Genomic DNA, 6,274 nt, shown 5'->3' with positions numbered 1-6,274 from the left:
CTAGTGGTTAATTTCCTTAGTTCATTCTCATAAAACTCATCATCATCTTTGTTGCCTCATATTCTTTCCATTTTTTCCCCTCTGCTCTCCTCATTCACCTCCTTTTAACTCTCAAATGCCAATGGCAGTTTCACTTCTTTTCTGGATCCCTCAGAGTTACAATTTGCCTTCCAATCTTCTCCAAGGACGTCATGCTGCCCCTTGCTCAGGGTTTTTGGCAAAGCCATGATTAAGCCCTCAGTCTCAGTATATTTTATCGTACATACACACTTTCAAGAGAGAAAGACCACTTTAAACCAGGATTTATTCTCTTCCTACCCCCTCAACCTCCCTCCCCTCCTCACATCCAGGCCTGGGTTTAAAGTTCAATAAAATTAGTATAAAGTTTGATTTCCGTTTTTTCATTCTGTTATGAAAGACTTGCCACCACATCATGCCATTGGAAGGGAGGAGAGGAAGCTGAAGATGTCTTTCCATAAGGCCAGCCAAAAATAAGGAAGCCTTGATCCAGATGGCTTAGCTAGCTCTTGACTCTCTGTAAACATGACACCAACACATAGATTGACATATTTTTTTCACTGCCTTAGCCTAAGGGAGATAAGAAAATATGTGCAGTTTATTCTAGTGACATTTTATAACAGTTTTCCTCTTCTTGCTGATTTTAGTGCTATAATCTTTCTATAGCAGAGTAGACTAATATCATAACATTGATGGGAAAACTATTTGCAGAATACGTGCTCGCACGTTGACTTATGGGAAGTACACATGCTTAAAGTTAAAGTACACATTTGAACATCTTGCTGGATCAGAGCTGTGTGACAGTCTGACAATTTCCTGCAATATCTTTAATGAACTTTATTGAATTAAATTAAACTTTATTGAACTAGGTGAATACTTTGGGGTAAAAAATGTAATTGTGGAACTGTATGTATTTCCATGGGAAGAGTAAACAGGACAATGGCTGGGAGTGATTAGGTGTATTCACTCAGGTTGTGACATCTCCAGAGAACCCACCCTCTTGGAAAGGTTTGCATATACTAGTTCAGACTAAATTCTTCAGGGACTGACAGACAAAGAAACAGTTTTTGGATAAATACCCTGGTTTTAAACTCTCTCTTGCCTTCTTCCTGATCCAACAAATGGACAGGACCCATGGTCCATGAAGGGCCCCAATCCTTCAAGTAGTATTGGACGGGACTGGGCCTACCAGAATCCATGTTTGGGTTGGGGTTAATTCTAGCATGCAGGTCGTCTTACTGTTTTTAATATATTTTTGTCTGTAATGATTTTTACCTTAAGAATAAAGTAGGCTGGCATAGGAAGTGCTGCATGGTAACTTATAACTGTTGACAGTCATTCTGTTATCAATCTCTGAAGAGAAAGCAAGGAGATGTCCTTGGGTAACCCATCTGTGCTGGGAAAATACACAGTGAAGGCAGGGAACTGTGGAGCCTGGGAATATCTCAGTCAGAAGGGAGAGAGACATGGGTCTCTATCCAGAAAAGCAACTGCAAGGGAGCTGGAAGCCAGGAACCTGGTGCCTTTGCTGGACGACTGAGGGGAAATGCAGGTGCAATTGCCCTGTACTGCAGCAAAGACTTAAGATGTTAGCATTACAAAATCATTGGCAGATGGAAAGATGGGAGTGAATGGGATTTGAAATTACTTTTGTTTGCTTCGGGTTAAAGATTCCCCAGCAACAATGATCGCCTTAGAAAAAGAGTCCTTTTAAAAAATCCACCTAGATCATGCTGCTAGGGGTGGATTTTGTTTTGTTAATTTGTACAGAAAATTCTGTCTTGCTTTGCCCTTCCCTGGTCTCTGTCTGACTGAGTTTGCAATATTACAGACAGACAGTCTGTCGGTAATATTGCAAACTCTGATCTGATGGAATTGAGAACTTGACACTAGTATATTTTTCTATTTTAGCAATAAGTATTGTTATTGAGACATACATCAGTAGTTCTAGTGAGCTCTTGCCTAATATGTGCATTTTTCCCTTCTCAGAATCTGCTGCTGTATGGTAGAAGTGAAAGGTTGGTAGGAATAACTGAAGACTACCAACAGTCAACCCAGGACTTTGCGGCCATCTGTGTCTATATAACCCTTCATACATCTCACTTCTTTAGGGCTTTGAGCAAAGGCCTTATGTGATATCTTGATAATGCGGTGACAATTTTTTGCCAAAAGCAAGAACAGCAATTTGAAAGAAAGAAGAAAACAGACACAAATAGGGTTAACTCTATGTTCATCTACTCTGTTCACTGAGTAGTGTAAGTGCAAAATTCTGCCATGATGTCTTAAATTTAGGAAAGTTGTTTTAGTGCACAGTAATTATGTTTATTATCTACTCTACTGGTTTCCACATTTGCAAAACCCTCATTCGTGTGAGAAATCCTTATTCATATGACTAGCCCTATTGACTTCACAAGCCATTTTCGTATAATTTTGCTTTACAATAAACCTGTTTTTACCTGGATTTTTTATGTTTCAAAGTTGAATCCTTAGGTGTCTCTCAATGAAAAAGAGACTTTGGGGCTGTTAACAGTTGAGCCCTGCTGAGCTAGACAAAGTAACATTTATTTTGACATATGAGCATACAACAATAGTTATTGATAGAGAAACCAATTTGGATAAAATAAAAATAAGACCTAACCCTTGTGCCAGTCCTTGAGCCTAATCTGAAACAATTGTTTTGTTAATTTTTGTTCAATGCTGCACCTCGAGATTTCAAAGTGACCACAAATGTTGAAATCGGGTTTCTTTCCCCAGACTTCACCAGCGCAGTATTTAGACTGAGTTGTGCCTTGGTTTCCAAAATTTGGGTCTAATTGGGTGTAATTTCACTTTTCAAGCATCAAGGGATAATATAGGTTTCAACTCTGAATACATTGCATTGGTTTAAGCCTCTTTATCTTATTGTATGGATGGTTGTGCCTAAGGGTGTTTTGGGACCATGTACCAAAACATGAGTACTGAGTAACAGGCAACAAATCATACTACCTTAGCTCACTGTAAATTACACATTTTGTTTGGCAAGAGAGGAAGTGGGAGGAGCCTAACAAAAAGAAAAAAACCAGAACACCACCTTTATTTCTTCAGGTCCATTAAGCAAAACATTTCCTACTCATTAATCTATTGTTTGCTGTTACATTCAAAATGTGTCCCTGAAGAATTTGTGCAGTTGATATTTGAAAGATGGTATCTTCTACTTATCAGGCAACTTTGCAAACACACACTTATGTGTGCACAGACTTTTTGGGGAGACTCCCACTTGTTCAAATGGGATTTTCTAGTGTAGCTTCCATCCCCTATATATACAAGGTGTGTGTGAATACATGTTGAGGAATATTCTGTATCTGTTCCCCAAACTATTGCAGTCCAAAGTCTTCTACGCACCTTACAGAAAAGGGTAAGGTTCACCAGCAGAGCAAAATATTGGCTTCTCTGCAGCCTAGGAAATAAATCAGTTTCAAATAAATTTTTTTGGACAGTATCACAAAGGCTAGCCCTCTGAGGGCTCAAACACCCAGCCTTCCTGTGACAGGCTCTGCTAAGGAACAGGTGCAATCCCAGATTCACCTGTGGATAGTAAATAGCTAAGTGGCTCTGTGGTAGTTAATGAACACCTGGACCTTATAATGGGTAATGATAGCTCAGGCAGGGGGCCTGCAACCCAGGGAGGAAGCTTACCTGAGAGGTGGGTAGGAAGCCACTCCCAGTTTTGCTCTTTGGAAAACAGAGGATCCTGGAGAGAGGAACCATCCCCAGAACCCAGAGAGACTGAAGGTTTCCAGGCAGGTAGGGCAAGAGATGCTCTGAGTTAGCAGAGCTGTCCAGACAGAGAGAGATTCTCTCAGTCAACAGGGGAGAGACTGCAGAGCTCCAGGCAGTGGAGAAGCCTGGGAATTCACTGCAGAATAGCATAAGAAGATTTGTTTACATATCATATTGGGTGATTGATTAAATAAACTAGATCCTGGGAGGGGTATTTTTCACTTTATACAACCTCATTGAATGTATTGAATGCCCACTAAGGCAGTGGTTCTCAAACTTTTGAATTGGTGACCACTCTCATATAGCAAGCCTCTGAGTGTGACCCTCTACTGCCCCACCCCATTAAAAACACCTCTTTATATATTTAACACCATTATAAATGCTGAAGGCAAAGCAGCGTTTGGGATGGAGGCTGACAGCTTGTGACCCCCCCCTCCCCATGTAATAACCTTGTGACCCCCTGAGGTGTCCCCACCCCCAGTTTGAGAACCCCTGCACTAAGGGAACCTGAGGCAGCAATTTAACTGTGGTTTCACACTGGGCTACAGAGGGTGAGTGCTCACTCTGACAGACACAAATTGATGTGGTGGAATTCTTGGCACCACTGAAGTCAATTGGAGTTTTGCCATTGACTTTGATGAGGCCAGGATTTCATCCCATATGTTTCTATTTACATGCAGTTCACACTTTGCTGAAATCCAGTTCCATTATACAATTTAATTCCAGTACAATACGAACATGCTTGCAACAGTGACTTTGAAACTTTGCACAGAAGGAATGACTCACCATGACTGTTTTTTTATTTACAGTACTAATTGTATGTTGTCTAAACCATGACAGGAAGTGCCCCCTCTGCATCACAAGGAGCCAACACCAGCTTGTTAGAGGCAATGTCTATAGTTCCACGCCCAAATTCATAATAGCAGCACTGTAATGAGTACTAATTGCTATGACAATTCAGACATAAGGACTTAGATTACTCAGGTTAGCAAGCACAGACTTGAAAATGAAAACAGAGCTGTAGCTACTCACAACTAAATATCAATGCTTTAAACAGGGTGTGTATAAACTGTAAAAATGAGCATAGTGTTCTCAAACACTTAGGCGCATGGCCAGATTAACCTTTTGTAGGCTCCCATGGGTGCAATGGAGGAGGGGGGTGATCTCCAGAGCAAGGGGCTGGCCAGGGGCCCCACTCCACCCAGCCCAGGGGGAGGGCACTATTTACAAACAGGCAATCACCAGACACACAATCGCCCACCTGGGCCTGTGCTGCCATCATGCCCTTTCCCTTCAGGGGTGGGCCCAGGCTGCACCACCCAACACCAAAACTCACCCCTGATTCCCTATGGACAGAGTCCCCCTGGACCTGCTATGCCCAGTGCCCCCCGAACCCTGTCACAAATGCACAGTGCCTTGCACACCACCACCCCTGCCCAGTGCCCCTCTGCCCACAGCCCCACCACACCTGCCCAACGCCCCACCCAGAACCCCCACTCCCTGCTGCCCCAACACAAACATATCTTCCCTGCCCCGTCACAGCCCAGCACCACCCCCAGGTCCTCCAGAGACCCACTCCCTCATGCCCTGCCTCCCGGCCGCACTCACTGGCCCTCTGGGAGGCGACTGTGTCTGCCAGGCTGAGCCACCAGTGCAGTCAGGGTTGGTCCCGGGGCAGGGAATCACTCCAGCCCCTTGGAAGTGGTGCGATCAGCCAGGCTCCCTCAGGGCCCACTTGCCTGGAAGGGCCCAGCCAAGCCTCCCACCTGCCCCAACTGGCTGAGAGTTGCCAGGCTTCTGCACCAGTCCCAGGCAGCTCAGTCCAGGGAGACAGGTGGTGGGAAGCAGAGACTGCCAGGAGCCAGAGGTGCACTGGGGTCCGGCCAGGAGGCAGAGAGAAGTGGGTGGTGGCAGGGGGTGGAGAGGAGCCCTCGGCTGGCCGGCAGGCAGGCAGGCTGAGAGGAGCAAGTGGTGAGTGAGTGGGGGGAGCTGGCGGGGTCTCAGGGCACAGTGCAAAGAGAGCAGGCCCGGGCCCCCTTCTGAGCATGGGCCTCGCTCCATGGCGCCAGTGGTGCCATTGTAAACCTGGCACTGCTTAGGACCAGTAGGTTATTGCTGACCATTGTGTGGGTGCAAAGTGGGAGAGAGGGCCCTTCTTCCTTCTGCTCCCCCAAACAATGTCAGGGTCCTTACATGTGGGGGGATTGCATGGACTCTCCCTCCTATCATAGGCACCAACTTCTGCTGGCACCAGTGGATGCCCCACCCTGACTCCACCCCTGCCCTGCCCCCATTCCAACCCCTTCCCCAAATCCCCACCCCAGCCCCGCCTTTTCCTCGCCTCCTTCCCTGAGTGTGCCACATTCCCCCTCCTCCCCCATCCCTCCCACAGCTTGTTACGCTGTGAAACAGCTGTTTCACAGTGGGAAGCATTGGGAGGAGTAGCGGGGATGGTGCACTCAGGAAAGGAGACAGAGGAGAGCTGGGGAGGGGAGCA

General features: G+C 45.6%; 1 protein-coding gene across 1 annotated transcript in view; it reads left to right on the top strand.

Annotated features, from left to right (window-relative positions):
- The first annotated feature begins 3,676 nt into the window (after window positions 1-3,676).
- The window catches only part of LOC120408080, a 92,226-nt gene continuing 89,628 nt past the window's right edge, over window positions 3,677-6,274 (top strand). The window contains exon 1 of the mRNA XM_039544611.1: window positions 3,677-3,700. The gene's annotated coding sequence lies outside the window, so the exon portion shown is untranslated. The remainder of the gene's footprint in view (window positions 3,701-6,274) is intronic.

The sequence above is a fragment of the Mauremys reevesii genome, linkage group 6, assembly GCF_016161935.1.
Source record: "Mauremys reevesii isolate NIE-2019 linkage group 6, ASM1616193v1, whole genome shotgun sequence".
Lineage (NCBI taxonomy): Eukaryota > Metazoa > Chordata > Testudines > Geoemydidae > Mauremys > Mauremys reevesii.
The sequence above is the reverse complement of the archived record's forward strand: the minus strand, read 5'-3'. Positions and strand labels throughout refer to the sequence as shown.